Source organism: Xenopus laevis, chromosome 2S, assembly GCF_017654675.1.
Source record: "Xenopus laevis strain J_2021 chromosome 2S, Xenopus_laevis_v10.1, whole genome shotgun sequence".
NCBI classification, from domain to species: Eukaryota; Metazoa; Chordata; class Amphibia; order Anura; family Pipidae; genus Xenopus; species Xenopus laevis.
Genome location: NC_054374.1, coordinates 33,371,632 through 33,394,381, shown reverse-complemented (window position 1 = coordinate 33,394,381; position 22,750 = coordinate 33,371,632). Strand labels below are relative to the sequence as shown.

At 37.8% G+C, this 22,750-nt stretch overlaps 1 pseudogene; it reads left to right on the top strand.

The window, feature by feature from the left end:
- The first annotated feature begins 7,062 nt into the window (after positions 1-7,062).
- Positions 7,063-8,823, top strand: LOC121400747 (annotated as a pseudogene).
- The last annotated feature ends 13,927 nt before the right edge of the window (positions 8,824-22,750 follow it).

Below are 22,750 nucleotides of genomic sequence, written 5' to 3'. Positions count from 1 at the left end.
TGATTGTGTGAAATCACATGCATGGGCACTAGCAAAGCTGCCAGCCCAAACCTGGTGAGTTTACTGAATTAGATGGTAATGCTATTAATAATGCCTCACACTGGAAACTGTGAAGTTCCCACTACTATACTGCAAATCGCATGTGATAATCCAAAAACTGTCCATATTAGCCACATGCAGCAGAGCTACTAAGTGGGCACCTGTAATGACTTGTGGGGAAAACTCCCTTAAGTCATAAATAAACCTTATATTTGGTACAAGTATGGGATCCGTTATCCGGAAATCAGTTATACAGAAAGTTCAGAAAATTACGGATTATATTCAAACAATCCATATTTTAAAAAATTATTTCCTTTTTCTCTGTAATAATAAAACAGTACCTTGTACTGGATCCCAACTAAGATATAATTAATCCTTATTGGAAGCAAAATCAGCCTATTGGGTTTATTTAATGTTTACATGATTTTATAGTAGACTTAAGGTATGATGATCCAAATTACAGAAAGATCCATATTACAGAAAGATCCATTATCCAGAAAAGTCCATGGGGCCCATTCACTAAGCTCGAGTGAAGGAATAGAGGAAAAATAGTTCGAATTTCGAATTGTTTTTTTGGCTACTTCGACCAACGAATTGGCTACTTTTTTTCCATGCAGTAGGAATACAAGTGGTGCATAAGATGAGACCTGAGCACACTGATATGTGTACACATGGGCTTGGAAAGAAATAGAACTAAAAAGTTGTTATTAGCAAGGGCAAATCAGCTCATCTCATTTATATGAATTGAAACTAACTAGCAAACTGCAAAGTGACAGTGTGCCATTATTAAAAATGGGGACATCAGTTTGGCATAGAAAAACAATTGTAAATAACACAACTAAAGGCCCCCATACTCGGGCTCAGTCGGCAACTTATTGGCCCGTATGTGGGGCCATCCAATGGGTGTCTCCGATCAATATCTGGCTGAAAGTTGGGCAGATAGTGATCGGGCAGGGTAAAAATTCCCGATGGATCTGATCGTTGATGCCGTTCCGCAATCCGAACACCCGTATTGCCATTTTGATCCGTTCGGCTCGATATCGCCCACCTCAATGTGAGCATATCGGGGAGAGATCCGCTCATTTTGCGACATCGCCAAACAAGTGGATCTCCCTGTGTATGGCCACCTTTACTATAAGAGATCATGTTTATAATTCCAGCTAGATTATAACTGGAAGAGCATAGGAACTTTCTATGTAATCCTCACTAGAACCCTCATATTAAAGGCCACTCCCAGAGCATATGGGAAAAAGCATAAATGAAAGACATTTGAGGCACAATCAACTTCCCAAATTTCATCATTTAGCTCCAGGGTATCTCCACACCATTTCTGGTTGACTATAGTCAGCAAATTAGAATTGACATAAGTATAGTAATATAAATGTAAGTTAAACTGACATAATCTGCACAGGAACATTAGTAGTTCATTTAATTAGCCTGTGGGGAAATTGGGACTGGACAATCATTTTTAAAAGTGCCTGCCTTTCTCCATCTTGTTCTGTCCCTTCTTTACCTCAGAACTGTGAAATCTACAACATATGATGAATTGTGAATTGCTGAACCGCTGTATTGCACTGTTTGTAGGGACATATGAATTTCTGAAGGTTGTTCCTCCAGGTTTCAACCCAAGGCTGGGCTTGATTGGATTTGCTGGAATTGTTGGTCTGTTCCTTGCTAGAGGTTGGTATGGCACAAAGTCTCTGGTGTTTTACAATTTGATTTTATGTGTAAACTAAACTCACAATATGCAGAATTGACACTATTTGTATAAACTTTTGTGATGTTAAATATCAGTATACTGAAATATGTCCTGGCAATAATCAATGAGATCATGCCAAATAATGGGTAAAAATAACTGCATACAAATTTGTAGTTTGAACTTTGCTATAGCAGTTAGTTGTCGGCACAAGGTACAGCTATTGGACCTGTTATCAGAATGCTGGGGACCTCGGGCTTTCTGGATAACAGATCTTTCCTCAATTTGGATCTTCATACCCTAAGGGGCACATTTACTAATGGTCGAAGTAAAATCCTTTGACTTCTAATACCGAAGTCGAAGGATTTACTGCATTTCCTATGATCGAACAATCCAAGGAAAAACCGATCGAACGATTAAATCCTTCGAACCGAACGTTTCGAAAGATTTTAATCCATCAACCGAACGATTTTCCTTCGATCAGAAATTTGTTAGAAAGCCTATGGGACCTTCCCCATAGCCTAACATTGATGTTCGGTAGGTTGTAGGTGGCGAAGTAGTTGGTCGAAGTTTTTTTTAAAGAGACTGTACTTCGACTATCGAATGGTCGAATAGTCAAACGATTTTTAGTTTGATTCAAACTCGTGGTCGAAATAGCCAATTCGATGGTCGGAGTAGCCAAAAAATACATGAAATAAACCCAATAGGCTGGTTTTGTTTCCAATAGTATGTCACAAGAAGTGTTTGTAGCAGCCAAGGGGAATTGCTGCAGACATTTGGGGGCACATTTACTAAGGGTCGAATTTGAAGTTAAAAAACTTCGGAATTCGACCATCGAATTTGATACTTCAATAGTCAAAGTATTTTTTCGATCGAAAACGGGCGTTTTCGATCGAAGTAAAAATCGTTTGATTGATTAAATTGTTCGAATACTTTTAACTTAGCCAAACACTCAGAAAGGTTATAGGAGGTCCCCCATAGGCTAAACAGCAATGTAACAGGATTAAGGTGGAAAAGTGTCGAATTCGAAGTTTTTTAAAGACAGTAATTCGATTTTCGAATGGTTGAATTAGTGAAGTATTTTCCATTCGAATTTTGGCCTATTCGAAAATTCACTTCGATCCTTAGTAAATGGGCCCCTTACAGTTATTGGTCCCTGGATGATAACCAGACATATTTTGATGGCAACGCAGTTTATGTACGTCTCTCAGTAGAAAGCATGTCATATACAGACACTGGACTGTTTTGCAAGAATGCCTTTAAGGGTGTTTTGGATTCACAATCTCTTTTTTTTTTTTTCTTTACATACCTTTAGTATGTTATAGAATGGCTAATTCTAAGCAACTTTTCGTTTGGTATTTATGTTTTCTTTTTTATAGTTTTGGAATGATTTGCCTACCTCTTTTGACTTTTTCCAGCTTGGGGGTCGCTGATCCTATGTCAAAAACAAATGTATTGTTATTGCTACTTTTTACTACAAATCTTTCTGTTCTGGCCCTGCTGTCCTATTCATATTCCAGTTTCTTATTCAAATCTGGTTGCTGGGGTAATTTGGACCCTAGCAACCAGATGGCTGAAATTGCAAAATGGAGAACTGCTGAATAAAAAGCTAAATAACAAAAAATACTGCAATTGCAATTTATCTCCGAATACCACTTAAAGTTAAATTTAAAGGTGAACTGCCCATTTATAAGCAATGAAAAACAGCAGCACTCCTGTAACTTGTAAATCTTCACTCAAGTGACAAAGGAAAATAAGCGTCACTAGAGGGGGCGGGCCCTCCATACGGCCGCATTTGGCCGGCTTTGTCAGTGGCGCGTGAGCTGCCGGGGGGCCCCGAGGGGGTGCGGGCCCTGGCCCGCTCGCACCCCCTGCTCCCCCGGTAGTTCCGCCACTGATTCCTTCTCTTTCACAAGATACCGGAATGCTGCTGTTTTCCCTTGTTCAGAAGTCAGTGTGCACCCTGGGGCTGCAAATAACCTACTTTCCACTGTGTAACACACTATTTTGTTTGTCTCTTGGTTTTTTTTTTAAGCTCTCAGACCAGTCACTACCTCAGAAACACAACAGGCTTTTAGAAGAGGAAAAAAACAGCACAGAAAAAGCCTCTCCCCACATTCCTTTATTGAGGGAGGTGCATTTTTTCCAGTCTAAGTTGGATACAGACAGGGGGCTATTTACTAAACTCCGAATGGAAAAATAATGAAAAATTTGTGATTTTTTTTTTTTATATAAAACCAGACTTTAAAAAAAAAAATCACGAATTTTTCAGAATTTATTAAACCCAGAGGATGGAAAAGTCCAAATCTGAAAATCCGGCATCTAAAGCTGGCCATAGATGTAAAGATTTTTAAAAGATCCAATCATTATCGTGAGACCACGATTATCTCGAAATGATTGTTTAAATGAACGTGTCCATCAAGTAAAAAGACCATTTCAGGCGATATTGCCAGCAAAACTGAAGAGTAGCTGCCTACTTGGCCCTGCAAACATAGATAGATTGCACTGGGACGATAAAGATTTTTTATACCTGGCCGATCAATTTTCTGACAGATGTTGGATGAAAAATCGTAAGATGTACGATCGTTCGAATCCCACTAACCGCACAATGATTTCGAAGGATTGGTCGGACTTCTCTAAAATCGGTCATTCGGCAAGAAAAATCTTTGCGTCTATGGGGACCATTAGACCTATCGAGGTTGCATATAAGTCAAAGCGAGAAGTCCCAATGATTTTTTGATATGTGCTGGTTTTTTGGTAATACCCTGAAGTTTTCGAGCAAAATTCTGAGTTTTCAGGTGAAAAAAAAAACATGAAAATCGGATGAAAAATCACCCTCAGTGGCCAGGAGGGATCCGTGAGAGACAGAAGAAGGTGGCAATGTGGCTCTCCTTCCATCTTAGAACCGCGGCCCGGTGCAGTATTCATTGAAAAGGAGCACCAGCCCAGGTTATCAGGTAAGTAATTATAATTACTAAATTGGTAAGACCCCCCCCATGATGATATTCTTTTGCTTTTCATTTAGTAGTTTGTGTGTTGCCATATTCTATTCTGGAACATAAGGATGTTGTAATTCTCTGGAAACTGATACAAACATAGTTTCATGCAGTAAGTCTGATGTAGAAATGTCAGTAAATCAAAATAGTAAAGGAAGGAGAACTCCAGCAGACTCTCTGCAAAACTTTTATTCCAAGTATTCCACAAACAGGAATAAAAGTTTTGCAGAGAGTCTGCTGGAGTTCTCCTTCCTTTACTATTTTGATTTACTGATACAGTGGAGTTGTTGGCACAGAGCAACTTAATTGGAAGCAGAACATTCAATTCCTCATCAGCTGTACAGATCACCAACAACCGTTTAGGGCAGGACTACATGGGCGATTCCGCCGCAAAATCGCAGGCGTCGCGTCGGATGCGATGGAAATAAGGTAAGTAATTCAATTGTCGCATCGTGTCGCAGCATTGATGCAACGCAACACGACTGTTGGATGCAGACGATGCACTCTGCCTCTGCATCCGACAGTCGTGTCGCATCAACAATGCAACACTATCCAACACTTCCATTACTTACCTTGTTTCCGTCGCCTGTGATTTGCGCAGCACGGCGGATCGCGGTGAAATCGGCGTGTAGTGCTGCCCTTACTGATGTAGAAATGTCTTGCTATTATGTGAATGATAATAACATCAGATTTTTAGTATAATAGCAATACATGCCCAGGCAGTTTACCCAGTTTGGACCATTCTGTTCAATAATCTGGCCTTGTCCAACACAGTACGGGTTCATTTTTAGAGATTATCCACTGACTCCTCAATTTGCACCTAGTCAGTCCAAGATTAATATTTTGTCTGCTAGTATCGCATCTTATGAATGTGAAGTGAAATGAGCAATGTCTCTTTCTCAGTTTTTCCAGATCCACATGACCAGCTCTTTTATTTGTATAAACGGAATAATAAGTTTGTAGGAAGTCAGCCAAAGTAACCAGCATGTGGCGCTGTTGCAAAATTGTCTTGGAGAAAAAATATAATTGAAAATTGCAAAAGTACTTAGTAGAGAGCTCACTAAAGGTAATGTCCACTCAAAAAAAAACAACTTTTTTTTTTGCCTAATAAAAGCAAGACATAATTGTGAGCTAATTTGAAATATACATTCATTACAAATTTTCTCCAGTTTCTAAGTTATTTGTATATGTATTGCTATTGAAAGCAGTGTTTGTCCCTTTCTGTTCTCTAGTGGCTCAGACTGTTAAAATAAAATAAGACAAGGTAACAGACTTGTCTTTGCTGGGGGACCAAGACTTTTGCAACATTGTTTAACATTGTTTAAAAAATAACAAACATGAGTTAAACAGAGGCTGCTGTCAATAGCAATTGTTTTTACAAATAACCTCAAAAGCACTGACCATTATTAATGTAGTTTGGAAAGTTGCTTAGGTTTATGTTTTCTTTTATTAGGGAAATTTTTATTTTGGGGTTGACTTTCCCTTTACATTTTTTTCCAGCGTTTACACACCTTTTAATCGTGGCTATATCTGACTCGTTGGATCTGTTAGATATGCATGCTGTTACATTGCTGCTGGTTGTTTGCAGATGGGAGGAGATTATCATATATCTTGAGTTAGGGGCTGATTTAAGAATACTTGAGCCTTCAGGTTCCTTAACTCTTGTGTGTTTTCTTCATTAAAAAAAACAAAAAACACCAGATTTACAGGAAGCTGAGGTATACGGATGAAGAAACCATGTAAGGTTTTATCACCCCAAGGCTCGTGTATTTAATACTGAAGGAATTCTCAAGAAGTTGGTTACATTGAGCTATAATATTTTTCTAGATCATCATTCTGACACCTCATGCTCCCTATTCTAATAATGAAATGTGAAAAAGCCGTTAGCAGGTGGGTAAATGAAAGGAGAGCAGAAATGTAGACTGCAAATATTGTGCCTGTCAGAATAATTTGTCTTGATTCTTATGTTTCAAAAGGAGTTGCTTTGAAGGTTGTGTCACTGCATCAGTATAAGAAATGATTGTTTGTTTTCCACACTTTGCATTTATCAAAGTTCTTTAACTTTAAAAAAAATAAATAAAGGAATTATGATTTTTGCATTCACTTTGTGTTTTCATTATTCCATCAGCCATATCATGATTTCTTGGGTGGTTTCAGTAAGTGATCTCACTCAATCTTTAAAGAACTAGTAAGACCAAAATTTAATTTTACATTTGATCTGTCATACTATTTACGTTTAAATGTATCATGTATTTCTTAGAAATTCCACGTTCATGTGAACATCCCTGGTCTTGCTAGTTCTTTACATTACAATCTGTTTATTAACACTTTCAAATTTTTCTTTTTTTTTCTCCTTTGCTTTTACCAAGAGGGAGCCCATATAAAGGGCAATGTCTTCCCATTTTTAGCAGATTGTATAGATGGGTGATTAGCTTGTGGGTCATTAGCCCTGCCGCTACTATCCTGCTTATTAATAGCAAGATCCTTCTTCTTCATAAGCCTCGTGTGTGGTGGGAGCTGGAAGGTCCCCTGGTTCCTCTCCGTCCCGATTGCCTTGCCTTGCCATCTTCTAAAGTATTCCGATATGATCCACGTCAAAACAGCTGGCTGCGAATGGCAGACATGTCTGTGCCACGGTCAGAATTTGCTGTCAGAGTCATTGGTAGATATGTTTATGCTGTGGCTGGAAGGACGCGGGATGAAACCTTTTACTCCACAGAGCGATATGATATCATAGAAAATAAATGGGAGTTTGTCGACCCTTACCCTGTCAACAAATACGGCCATGAAGGGACTGTTCTTAATTATAAATTTTTCATCACAGGGGGCATTACCTCCTCTTCAACTTCCAAACAGGTGTGTGTGTTTGACCCAAGCAAAGAGGGGACTGTGGAACAAAGAACCAGAAGAACACAGGTTCTAACAAACTGCTGGGAAAATAAGTGCAAAATGAATTACGCTAGATGTTTCCACAAGATGATTTCTTACAATGGCAAACTCTATGTCTTTGGTGGCGTCTGCGTTATTTTAAGGGCTTCTTTGAATCGCAGGGCTGCCCCTCTACAGAAGTTTATGATCCTGATATGGATCAGTGGACTATTTTGGCGTCCATGCCAATAGGTAGGAGTGGTCATGGAGTAGCCGTGCTAGACAATCAAATCATAGTGCTCGGTGGCCTGTGTTACAATGGCCATTATAGTGATTCCATCTTAACCTTTGATCCAGAGGAGAATAAATGGAAAGAGGATGAGTTTCCCAGAATGCCTTGCAAGCTGGATGGTTTACAAGTATGCAGCCTGCATTTTCCAGAATACGTTTTAGAGCATGTGAAACGTTGCACATAAAAATAAGCAATTTTTGAGCTACTCGGATCTTGTGCTAGTCCCATAGCTAAAGGCAGGTTCTCATGGCAGTGACCAGTTGGGTTTCTTTGTTATCTGACAGCATTATATGAATCGGGAGACCCATTGTGAACTTGGCAGACTTGGGGTTTCCGTGCCAGGTCTGACTAAGCTTTGTTTTTTATTTAAATACATTCTGTCCATTTTACAACCTCTCGTCTTTTATTCCTCTGCAGCTGAATCCTCTGTTTCTGTTCTCGTATACAGATTACTCATAAGGCATCAAAAAAACATAGAGCAAATAATTGGGTATGCGGTTAGATGAGGGTTTTTTTTTTCATTGTGAAAAAATGGGAAGACAATATGTAATTTCCCATAAATCCTGATTCTTTCACATGCATGCCCACATTAAAATGACAGAATATTTGCTGGATCCCACATAATGTAATTCCTACTAATCCCTTCCATCCCATATCTGAGAAAGTATCTAATGCTGCCTAACTCTTCTGTTATCTTGTTTTATAAATTTGTTATATCCATTATTTATTACTAATGGTGCTGGTCTTCTGCAAATCTGCCTGTTTTGTTTTTTTTTAACTTTATACCCTTTCAATTATTATGTATTTTATTTTACATGGGCAGTGTTTGTAGTTGCAATATGGCAATGATTCTTGTGTGTCATTTGGGTATTTCTTTTTTAACTTAAAGGGCTGGTTCACCGTTAAAGGAATTATTCAGTGGAAAAATTAAAACTGGGTACATTGGCCAAAAATTTAATGTATAAAGGCTGGAGTAAGTGAATGTCTAACATAACAGAACACTACTTCCTGCTTTTCAGCTCTCTAACTCTGAGTTAGTCAGTGACTTGAAAGGGGCCCAGATGGGACATAACTGTTCAGTGAGTTTGCAATTGTTCCTCAGCATTCAGCTCAGATTCAAAACCAACAGTTATGACCCATGTGCCCCCCCATCAAGTCACTGATTGGTTACTGCCTGGTAACGCAGGAAACGCAGGAAGTAGTGTTCTGGCTATTATGTTAGACATCCAGTCACTCCAGCCTTTATACATTACATTTTTACCTAACTAATTATATTTGAAACATTTTTTTTTTATACCCAGTTTTTATTTCTACATTGTTCCTTTAAGTGAACCTTTAGTTTGTTATAGTATGGCCAATTCTAAGCAACTTTTCAATTGGTTTTCATTATTTATTTTTATAGTATTTTTTAATTATTTTCTGTCTTCTTCTTCCTTTTTTCCATATTTCAAATGGGGATCGCTGACCCCATCTAAAAACAAATGCTCTGTAAGGCTACAGATTTATTGTTATTGCAACTTTTTATTAATCACATTGCAATTCAGACCTTCTCCAACTTGTATTCCAGTCTCCAATTTGAATCCGCACATGGTTGCTATATTAATGTGGACCCAGGCAACCAGATTGCTGAAATTGCAAACTGGAGAGCTGCTGAATTAAAAGCTGAATAACTCAAACCAAAAATAAAAAAAGAACCAATTACAAGTTGTCTCAGAATATGACTCACTCACATCAAATTGAATGTTAACTCAAAGGTGAACAACCCCTTTAAGATTTAGTATAGTCTAGACAGTGATATTCTGAGGCAATTTGGATTTGGTTATTTTTTTTTGGGGGGGGGGGGTTAAAAAATTTAGCAGTTCCCCATGAATTTCAGAAGCAAACTGGCTATAAGAGTCCAATTTACCATATCAACCAGGCAGTCTTTTGAATGAGAGACTGAAATAAGAATAGAAAAATAATTTCACTCAAAACTAACAGTAACCAAACTGTAGTCAATTGTTTTTTGGCTGCCCCATATTTGAAACAGAAAAGCAAATAATCTAAAACTATATTTAAAAATAATAGGAAAGTTGCAAAAAATATGACTTCCTATAACATATTAAACGTTAAGATAAACTCCCCCTGTGATACAATTAGTTGTGATGTCCCTCTTGCTGTATTTGTGAGGTCACATCATACTTGTTTTGTTTACTTTGCACCACAGGGTTACTGGTCATATCAGAAGACACTTCCCTACCTCTCTTCTTTTTCATTTTAAATAAATGTCTGCAAATTTTCCTAAAGGACAGTGACCTTTGTAGGTGCATAAACATTATTTGATCTGCTTTTTATATATATATATATATATATATATATATATATATATATATATATATATATATATTTATATATATATATATATATATATATATATATATAATTATATTTGGCAGTGAGATAGTGTTTATGTAACTTTTTTTAAAATATACAACAAGTTCATGTTTAAAAAGTCAGCCTTTAAAGGCAAAGGCAAAATACAGCATATACATGATTGTTCAGTACAATAATTGGGCATATGTTATTCGGAATAGGGAGGCTTATTTGCATATTTGTATATATTGGGATTTGGGAGTTACCATGCAACATGCTGCACTAAAATCAAATGAAATAGCATCCATAGACTTATATAATGGTTGTTAGCTCAACAATCAATACATATTGAACAAAGCGTGTCTGGGACACAGGCTTGCACTTATAGTAAGGGATGCCTATCACTTATCAGTATCATATCATAATCACCGCCTACATTTTCTATAAACCCATGTCAATGTAGTTCCTGCTGTTTTCATGGCCACCGAGATATCTCATTGGCAGAGGCAAGTTATTGTGTGTAGGCTGCTTTGTCTACTGTACCTGTGTCTTTTGATGAATTTAATGTTAAACCTCTTTATCCACTTTTACAATATTTACCTTCATGTCTTTCCCTCCAAGGCTGAGGTATTTACCCCACGGCAATTCAGTGTATCCAATGACAGTATTACAATTTCCTTTAATCCCTCTGTTATGTCCCATCTATAAAAAATGCCTTATCTCCATGATTCTATAGAAGAAATCTTAAAGTGTAACCTTGTGTTTTTTTGTGCCTTGTAGACCTCTGTGGCACTCTGAATCTATAGTGTATGTGTGTCTATATATATGTATGTATGTATGTATGTATGTATGTGTGTATATATATATATATATATATATATATGTATTTATATATATATATAGTATATGGATTCTGACAAATGCCATCTGGTTTGGTCACACTTATAGGCAGAACTATTGTTTTTAGTGGGAATGCCTTTTTTTCTAAAATAATTGTGACTAAACATAAGTGAAGTAAATAAGTAAAATAATTAAAACCTTGAATATTGATAAATCTGCTACTTAGGATGTGGACACTTGGGCTAAAGGGCTCCGATGCTCTCAGCCTGCATATTTTCCTGAATTTTGACGTTATGTTAAAGGGATACTGTCATGGGGAAAAAAATTCAAAACACATCAGTTAATAGTGCTGCTCCAGCAGAATTCTGCACTGAAATCCATTTCTCAAAAGAGAAAACAGATTTATTTATATTTAATTTTGAAATCTGACAAGAGGCTAGACATATTGTCAGTTTCCCAATTGCCCCAGTCATCTGACTTGTGCTCTGATAAACTTCAGTCACTCTTTACTGCTGTATTGCAAGTCGGAGTGATATGACCCCCCTCCCTTTCCCCCCCAGCAGCCTAACAACAAAACAATGGGAAGGTAACCAGATAGCAATTGAGAAACAACAGCCTGCCAAAAAGCAGTTCCATCCTAAAGTGCTGGTTCTTTCTGAAAGCACACGACCAGGCAAAATGACCTGAGATGGCGCCTACACACCAATATTACAACTAAAAAAATACACTTGTTGCTTCAGGAATGAAATTTTATATTGTAGAGTGAATTATTTGCAGTGTAAACAGAGTCATTTATAGATGAAAACTACATCTTAAAAATCATGACCGAATCCCTTTAAATAGTTTTTATCTCAGGGAAGCACCATCTATCCCCTTTTCAAGGTGAACTAAATGATTAACATACACTGATACACATTTGTGATGCATACTATTTAATGGAATTGGCTATTTTACACCAATTCTATAGGAATAATGTACCCCACTGTAAAATGATATGGATATCAGAAGTTACTGAAGAATTCCAGTACCAAATAAAGGCTTTCATATGGGTCATGGAACTCCAAAGTGACTTTTAATATTTCCTTATTGTACAACAGTGGATGCATTATTAAAATACATATGTTTCTGTGAATCATGTGACACTAGTGACGTCACAAAGCACTGATTATAACTGATGACATCACTAAGCACTGATTTCTAAGAATATATCTGAAAGGTTATTAATTGCTCTTGTTTGTGACTTCTATACAACTTGTACAATAAGGCATCCAATAATGAAAGCCCCATGGAGCCTCTTTTGCAAAGAAAACCTCACCATAAAAATCTTCAGTTTCTAATAAAATGAATTCAGATTTGTAATCCTTCTATTCTAATTTATTTCAGTGTTCTGTATCCGAATATATTTTTATTACTTTTTGTAAATACCGTTATAAAGAAAGAGCCCAGAATAAGCAGAGATATGGTAGCCATCTTAATTAAAAATGTTACTTAATAGACTGTCTGTTTATCTCAAATTGATTGGAAGTCAAATATAGGATTGGAAATCAAATGATCCTATAATAATCTGCATGCTGTATTAAGTAAAAGTGTATGCCTGGAATCCATTTAATCCCATAATGTGCCATGTAATTTAGATACATATATAAAGGTTGCACATTTTACACAATTATAAGTATATGATATTAAAAGTGCAAACATGGAACAAATGCTTTCTTTTAAAGTGATATATTCTATTATATAAAAGAGGCCTTTTTGTTGCTGCCTCCAATTGTGCTCCATCCGGCCCTTTAAATTTTTTACCTAAAGGTAGACTTACACTGGATGTTATTAGCCCAATTGCTTTATACCAGCCTTATGCCCTACTGGGACCTCCCAGTGCTCATGGGCATCAGCAGGCCACAGACAAACTCAGATTATTTGGGGCAAATGCACAAATGTCGGTAAGTTCACAATCGTTAAACAAGTGTCAGTCCCAAATGTGAAAAATAAGATACATTCACAGAAGGTATCTTAAAGTTTTGTAGATTTGTTGTAATGCTGACAAATTTTGTCAAAAGTGTTGTGTAAACGGTGAAAAATGTCTTTGTGGCAAAAAAAATCTCTATGACAATTTGGTAGAAAAATGTCATAAATTCTATACCTTTAATAGACCGGTGAGTTGCACCACAGAACAGGGAGGAGTTCTGCACCAGGAGAGGCGGAGTTTAAGCTTGTGTGAAAATTGGGGCTTTAATCTGATGGCTGTCGGCTGTGAGAAGCAACTGCCAGATGGGCTACTTTAAATTACCACTATTTAGTGGGCTGTTGGTTAGCAGTTTTGGCCTCTGTGTATTTAAAATGCCAGGGCCTGTTATTTATTTGTTGTTATTATCAATACAATATTTTTGGTGCAAGTATAAGGGACTAACCCTTTATATACTATTGGGACCAGTTTCTCTTTACAATTCATTTTCCACATCCAGTTGAATTTACCTTGGTTTATTATCCCATTGCCTGCAAGGAGAGGTCGCATGGTGGCAAATCCTGCTCATGAGAGACACCTTTCCCCTAATACCATCTATCTGTTCTACCTCTACAGAATGCATCCATGTTATTTCAGCCTTATTTTTTTTTTTTTAATATATTTTTATTGGTTTCAAAAGTAAAGAAAAAGAAAGGGGGGGTACAGAATGAGAAAATGGGAGGAGGGAGGGGGGAAGGTCTAAGCCAAAGTACAAAGTATCCATATCACACAGTACATTAATATGTTAATGCATTACATCATGTTAAGATAGTACAACGGTGTTCTCCAGCAGGGTATGTCGCCAGAAACATACAACTGGAAATACATAACAATTCACCACATCCTAGAAAAAAAAAAAAAATCAGAGTTCCCAGGAGGGCCTAATTCTTAGAGTATCTATCAGGCCTAGAGATGTTTCGGAAACGTCCTTCTCAGGGCGTCAAGAGCTGTATATAATCATCTGTATCCCTAAATAGTAACCATCTCAACCATACGTCTCTATATTTTGAGTGTTGCTTGCTAGAGAAGGTGGATAACTCCTTGAATTTGGCAATTTCATTGACTTTCATAACCCATTCCTTAACAGATGGAGGGACGGTAGACTTCCAAAGTCTAGGGATCTGTACCTTGGCGGCATTTAGTAGGTGTCGCTCTAAAGAAATATCTGGGGATCCCTCTTCATTCTCCAGTTCCCAAAATAATAGTATTTGAGCTGGGGAATTGGGTAATTTCCTCCCTAGGATAATAGAGCAAAGCCGTAGAATTGTGGCCCAATATTCGGCTAGGCCGGGGCATTCCCAGAAAATATGTATTTCAGCCTTATTGTATCATCTGCATACCACTCACCCTGACCTTGCCTGTTGCTCAGCACTCTCTCCTGGCAGCTCTACTGCTACTTACATGCCACATATTTTCCCGCTCTTTTACTGTTTATGCACTGACAGCAGCTTTTCCTATACTTAAGGGCAAGGCCAGACGTGGCGTTTTTACGATGCGCTTTCGAAGAAGCTCCGGCAGGCGTAAATACGCATAAACTGCACTACCACTGAAACTAATGACAATTCATACAGGGCGTTTGCAAGCCAAAATCCGACCACAGAACGCCAGTATTGGCGTTTTTCAGCAGCCAAAACGTCAAGAAACTACCAAATCAATAGATTCTATGGGATCTGTACGTTTGAAACCACACCTTGCGTAAATACGCAGCGTATTTTAAGTATGGTGTCCAAATTCTCAATGAGAACAATGAGAAGTGCATGTTGGGAAAAGAAACTTACATGCTGAAAAACGCATGAAAAAGCGCATGTTGATGGTCGCATGATGTTTCAGTGGCATATTTACACCCAGCGTTTCTTTTTTAAAAACGCAATGTAAAAACGACATGTCTGGCCTTGCCCTAAGGGTAGATCTCTCCTGGCAGCTCTACTGCTCCTTACATGCCACATATTTCCCGCTCTTTTACTGTTTATGCACCGACAGCAGCTTTTCCTATACTTGAGGGTAGATTTATTTAAATGTGAGATTAATGCTCACCACAGAAAAATTCTCTCTCTGTTCATTCCTTTTTTTAGAAGTGTATTAATCAGTAGGAAGAAAATATTTGTTAAATACAATTCCAAAGATCTCATAGGAATGAATAGAAAGTTGGGACGAGCTCTAATCTTACATTTTAATAAACCTGCGTCTCATGTGAAGTCATTTTCTGTCTCCTAAAAACCCTGCCAGTGGCCAAGATAATAAGCTAATGGGTTGGACAGTTTAAGACCACACAATAAACTTTAGCTGCTGGGCCTGATCATGATCCAGTTTAGCTCCCAGAGCTTCCCACAAACCAAAATGAAGTCCATATTCTGGTTTAGTCTTCCACGTTCCTATATTGGTGCATGCAGCGTGGCACGGGCGACTCTAGCGCAGGAGCTTTGATTTATCAGACTGCACTGGCCCATTTCTATGTGGCATCTGACCGGCTGATCCAAGCAGCGTATGTTGTGAATTTGTGTACTTATCCAAAATGTGTGTGTGTGTGGCCAGCTTTACAAATGTAAATAGATATAGAGTAATACTTACTGAAATATCGGCACAGGCTACTACAGGTATGGGATCCTTTATCCAGAAACCTGTTATCCAGAAAGCTCTGAATTACGGCAAAGGCTGTCTCCCATAGACTCCATTTTATACAAACTTTAAAAAGTGATTTCCTTTTTCTCTGTAATAATAAAACAGTACCTTGTACTTGATCCAAACTAAGATATAATTAATCCGTATTGGAGGCAAAACCAGCCTATTGGGTTTATATAGGGGCAGATTTACTAAGGGTCGAAGTGAATATTCGAAGTTAAAAACTTTGAATTTCAAACAATTTTTTGGGTACTGTGACCATCGAATAGGCCTTAATTCGACTTCGATTCGAAGTGAAAATACTTAGACTATTCGACCATTCGATAATCGAAGTACTGTCTTTTTAAAAAACTTTGACTTCGACACTTCGCCACCTTAAACCTGCCGAATTGCTATGTTAGCCTATGGGGACATCCTAGAACATATACAAGTTTTTAAAATTCGAAGTGAAATCGTTTGATTCAAAGTACTATGTTAAAAATACTTCCACTTCGAATGTCGAAGTAACCTATTTCGAAGTTTTTTGCACTTCGAAATTCTACCCTTGATAAATCTGCCCCACGTTAAGATTCAAGATACAAATTATGGAAAGATCCATTATCCGGAAAACCCCATGTCCCTAGCATTCTGGATAATAGGTTGCATAACTGTATTAGCATTAGCTACCGAGATTTGCCGTAACGTTTGAACATTCAAATACAAAGTTCTTAAATTTGTAAGATGTTAAAGGAGCAATTTTTCTTAACATGGTCTTAGAATGGAGCTGTTTACATCATATGCAAAGTTAATTTTATTTTCTGTAGGGAAGCACTGAATCCAGGATCTGATTCCAGAATCTTTAAATTTTTATGCAGGATTAAGGTTCCTCCAAATACTTGGAGGCCTGTTTATCAAAATTTTCATTTGTTTTTTTTTGCTGGAATTTTTTTTACCAAACTCCAAATTTTAAAAAAACTCCAACCAAAAATGTGGGAAAAAAATGCAAACACCACAAACTCACAATCTGCTCATCATTTCACAATTTTCACTCAAATTGAAAGAATTGCTTACATTTTGCTTCGGACAACTCCCAGTAACTTACTTCTACATGACAAAAAAGGTTTTTTATGCAAAAAAACTTGAATCACGGGGGGGAAAATCAAATTAAAATTTTGATAAATCGACCCCAAATTCTTCCATCAAACCAAAATCCAACCCTTAAACTCATGATTTTTAACTGATGGAATGTATTCAGAATAAAAGATAGTTTAAAAGACCAATCTCAAATTGCCTTTATATATCTACATCCTATTTAAAGTCAAAGTTCTAAGAAAGTGATGAAAGGTTTTTGGAACCCTCATTGGCCCTAGGCTTATAGACTAACTGTCAGGTCTTGATTCAGGCTGCTGCATGAAATGTCACATGGTAAAAGCTGTTGGAAGATCCTGGGATTAGTAATAAACCATCTTGGACCTATCTAATCATATTGATGGAGACACATGTATTTACACTGTAGAGGCAGCTAATGAATGAGCATATCCTACCTGTCATTTTAAGGAGAACTATACTATATGTATGAAGATATTTTGTAGACCTTTCACAGCTGATTATATTGAGGGGTCTGCCATTTCTTGAAGATGCATCTTTCAATGCTGTATTATTGCATTTCATCCATTGGACCAAACTGTTAGTGGAGGGCGCTGCTCTGATATAGTCAGCGGAAATGGTAACAAGCTGTACTCCAATGTACAAAGCTATCAATGCAATTTGCACCCTCCATTCAATGTAAATGTATATTCACAGACATTGCAATCAGCTGGTAAAGCTTTACAACAGATCTGATTGGTGCAGAGAACAAGTCGGCAACTCTTCACTTTTGCCAATACGGCAGTAGGAAGTTTGTTTATGAAGTTTATGAGTTTTCTAAGGCATGTTTAGCAATAGCAAATGGACTTGACCCCTATCTACACCGTATGGATGTATTACACTTATATATAATATCCCCAGGGATATGGGTACAACTCCTACAACTCTATCAAGGGAATATGGGGGGGGGGGGTGTATGGTGAAACTTCAGCCTTTTTGCCTCCAAAACTCAAATTGCTACTCTCTATAGTGAAAATAAAAAAAAAAAAGTTTTCCCTCATTTTACATTGTTGTTTTGTGGTGCCACCTATATATTGTGCATAATACATTCGTAAATCTGATTGGATATGGTGTTCATAGATGCCACAGACTTGCTTATCAATGCAAAATTGATTCAGAAGTATTATTATAGTAAAATGAACTGGCAAAAGCAACAGGAAAAACTGGGTCAAACCAAAGGATTTGAGCAAAAATACTGTAACTAGGAACACTGTTTGTTAGGGATTTTCCTAATCACAGAGGCCTGGACTGTTCTATGATCTATTTATATGGAGGGCCTGCCTGATGTATACACAAGTATTATGCACTAATGATTCTACTGACTGTCACTACTGCAGATCCATATTTACCTCTGCTGCTTTTGCTTCATTGGTTCTCAGGAGTGCTGGGTATTTAATAGGTACTCGTCTGATGAGCTGCAAGAATTCATATACTTTGTACTGTTGAATGCACAGATGCACTATAAAGTGATCTCATGAATACAGTTTGCTGTGTAGTACTTCTACTATTGATCTAAGGTTTTGCTATTGTTTCTTATGCCAAGCCATCTTCTCCTCAATCCCAGGGCTATTGAACACTCTTTACAATATCAAAGGTTGCCTTTTTATGAGTATTGGAAACTTTTTACACTGGTCTCAGTCTTGTTGTCCAATGTCTGAATGCAGAATATTTAGACAAATTTAACTGCTGTTTTTAATAAAACCATGTACATTTGTTTATAAAGACAATTTGTAAATAAAATATTTTTAATCTTTAATGACGTGTTCTGTTTTCTCTGAATAGTGTTATATCAGTGGGTAATACCATGGTGCTTTGAACCTAAACCCCCTATGCTACTAAAAGCTGTGACTGTGAGATTACATTAATGGTGGTGGCACACAGGGAGATTAGTTGCCCAGTGAAAAATCTTCTCTACTGCGCAAACTAATCTCCCCAAATGCCTTCCCGACAGTAAAAATGCAAATTGCCGATGGGAAGGAAACTTCGGAAAACGAAGCAATACACAACCCGTCGGAGATTCACATTCTTGCCGGCGGGAAGGCATTTGGGGAGATTAGTCGCCCGCAGTAGAGAAGATTTATCGCTTGGCGACTAATCTCCCTGTGTGCCACCACCCTAAAAGGGCAGTTTAACCCCTTGTTTAACATAAGGGCTTGTGCTGGACATACTTTTGTTTATTGTTTAATCAAGAAAAATCTATATTTTGGTATTTGTTGAGCTAAATAGGAAAAGTGAAGCTACTTTGTTTGGTTCTTGCAGGGTACCTCTTTGTTGTGAGTGTGACTGTACTAATAGTAGGAGTCCATTATGCAGGGTGAATATCTCTGAATAGTAATCTAATTATCTACCTCACAAGAATCAACCAAGGAGTAACTTCACTTTTCTTCACCGTTCTTTACTCTGAGGAAGGTCACTGTTTGCGATGATGGTTTACTTTTTTTTTTAACACAAATTACACTTTCGCATGACCTAATGCGTGCTATACATATATATATGTGTGTGTGTGTGTATATATATATATATATTCATCGTGTATTTGCACTCACCACTCATGATAATGAAGGCCGGGTGCTCACCAAAAATCTTACAGTCCAATAACAGAAAGCACTCACGACACAGGTTTGTTGTAAAACAATGTGGACAAAGTTTATTCCAGCTCCATATCTACGCGTTTCGATCCACAAGGGACCTTGTTTATATATATATGTTTGTCCAAAGGCAGCCGCACTCAAATCCGGATTTTATGTGCTAATCAGGTGCTGGATCAAATATCTTTATGTATAAATTATCACATAGATCCGCACTCCATTTTAGTGAATCATATGATTTTATTTGCATGAATCAAATGTCCAACATTTCGGCCCCCCTTGGGGTCTTTTTTTCTTTTCCTACTCCAGTTGTAAATCATTTGATCATAATATGCTCTGGGGCCCATCACCTTGTAGGCGTCAGCTGCAGCCTGACAGATACAGAAAGAAAATACCCCCTCTTGTAAAATATAAGGATATTATAAGTTACCAAGGAGTTTCATGACCATATAAAAACACGAGGCCGAAGGCTAATGTTCTGATGACATCAGAACTCACCGTTTATAACTGATGACATCAGAACTCACTGTTTATAAGGATATCATTTACAAAATGTTCATGGCTTTTGTGTATTTTATTTATATATATATATATATATATATATATATATATATATATATATATATATATATATATATATATATATATATATATATATATATAGGCCTATTCTAAGCAACTCTTTAATTTGTCCTCGTTTGTAATTGCTAATTATTTGCTTTCTATAATGCCTCTTCCTATCAGGGTTACTGATTCCAGCAACCAAAATAATATTGACTGTGAGGTTTTAATTTAATGGTCACTTATTTGTTTTGTTTTTTGTTTTTTTATTTAAGCTTTCCAGCATTTATCTTCTATTCTGTTTCTAGGGTAATAAATTAGAAACCAAAAAACAGTTAAAAGAATTCTGACAGATGCACAGCAATATAGATAATTAAAAAAACAACAAAAAAACCCAGTGACATATTGTCCACTGCCTACAACATACTAGAAGTTAATTTTAAGGCAAACTACCTCTTTACACTGAGACTAATGTAACTGGCAGCATAAAGCCCCTGATGAAACCTACAGCTACTCTGTAACACTATGAAGACTTAACATTAGACTATGGGTCATTATGTATAGTTATTGAAACTGATGAGATTAAGGAATGCAACAAATTTAAATGACAGAAAGTATAAGGCACCTCACTGGATGGATGAAGAATTCTCTTGCCACATATGTATCGGCACCTGAGCGGTGGAAGATCTTAAAGGGGAAGTAAAGTCTAAAATAGAATAAGGCTAGAAATGCTGTATTTTGTATAATAAACATAAACATGAACTTACTACACCACAAGCCTAATCAAACAAATAATTTATGCTTTCAAAGTTGGCTACAGGGGGTCACCATCTTGTAACTTTGTTAAACATCTTTGCAAGACTAAGACTGTGCACATGCTCAGTGTGGTCTGGGCTGCTTAGGGATCGTCATAAACAAAGCTGCTTGAGTTCTGCATGGCTGGGAAGTAAGGCGGGGGCTCCCCCTGCTGTTCATAAGTATGATTGTTTCCCTGCTCAGCAGTTAGGGACCATCTATCCACAGCAGTAAATGAAAGGAGAATTTCACTGCATACAGTCAGGTTTCATATAAAAAGGGGTACATATTGTTTTAAAGTATATTGGAGATAGGTTTCTTTTTCATTACAGAAAGTAAAAATGGGATTTTACTTTTTTGCCTTTACATGCCCTTTAACTTTGGGAAGGCAGGGCAGGAGCACAGGGGGAGGCAGCTTCTGTCCATTACTTTCCTTTATTGGTCAGGGGGTTTTAAGTCCCAGTTGAGCTGCTCAGGCATTGGATAGCTGAGGTTTGAAGTTCCCCTCCAGCTCATCCAATCACCATGCAGCCGGGACTTGAAATTTTGTGACCAATAGGGGAAGAAAATGCTGTCACTGGAAGAAGATGCAGCCACCTGTGCTCCCCTCCTCCCTTCTGTAGTTGGCAGCTCACTGACAGCAGGTGGGCCACACTAATGAAGTAAGTGTAACATGGCAGGGCCCCCCTAAAGTTAACCCTTTGTGGTCCGTGTTGTGTGGTGGGGCCCTGGGCACAAATTGTTTTAAACTTCTGGGGGGCAAGTTTTTTTTTTACATGGACGTTTAGGGGTGCCCTGGCCACCAATTTTTTTTTCCATGTGGGGTCCTTAGCCAACAATATTTTTTAATGGGGGTCCTGACCACAAATATTTTTTATGGGGGGCCCTGACGACAAATGTTTTTTTTAATGGGGGGGGCCCTGACCACCAATATTTGTTTATTTTTTAAATTGACATGTGGGAACCCTAGCCACCAATGTTTTTTTACTGTGGGGTGGGGAGGACAGACCTGTAGGCGGGGATTGCAGTGGGCGCAACCCAGGGGGCCCAGGAAATTTTGTCGTATGGGGCCCTGTGATTTCTGATGGCTGCCCTGTTCTCAAGTGTGGTCTCTGTAATTTAGTGGTTGGTTTTGTAGCTCTTTTACCATGTTTACCATGTTACCATGTTGTTCATGTTCTTGTGCCTTTTATCTACTTTTTCAGGAGATATACATTTTATCAGCTCCCCTGTTGGATGGATGTGATGCTGGGCTTTTTTCTTAGGGCCTCCTTAGCATCAGTTTGGTTTTTCCTTATGTTGGTTATTCCCACCCCTTGTTTTTGGGGCATGGCTTGGTAGATCCCATGTGTACTGACTGTGCTATGGCAAAAATATAACTGTGGTGAGGAGGAAGTCATGTGGTCTTATAGGTCATGATTCATTTTGATTGGCTGTGTTATAGGTCCTACCTCCAGGTGGGAGGGGCAATGCCCATGTGTACTGACATGTCGGGACTAGAAGAAAAGGAATTTAGGTCAAGTAGGTAAGTAAAATTATCTATTTTCCGATGACAGGATCCCTTTAAGGTTGTATCTCTTGCGCATCCCCAGTGTTTCTGAACCAATGTGGGTGTGGTTGGGCAACATGCCGCCTCCTAAAATCCTGTCGCCCCTAGGCCTAGGCCTTGGTGGCCTTTCCACAAATCCTGGTAACAATTTAAGAAAAGTAAACATAAGAAACTAATAAGATAAGGAAGTCTCTTGGGAGAACTGAGACTTAAAGGGCAATTACTCCTTCAATGGCAAAACTGTTAATACTCATAAACATGTCCCTAAAACTCCCAGAAACGTGTTCAAACTTTCATATTTCCAAATTCTGTAAAATGGACATGGTAATTAGGGGGTGTGGCCACAAAACAGACTGGTTAAAAATGTAGCCCCACTGCGTGCACTTAATGTTTTTGTCCCACTTTACAATATTCAAATCTTGGAAGGT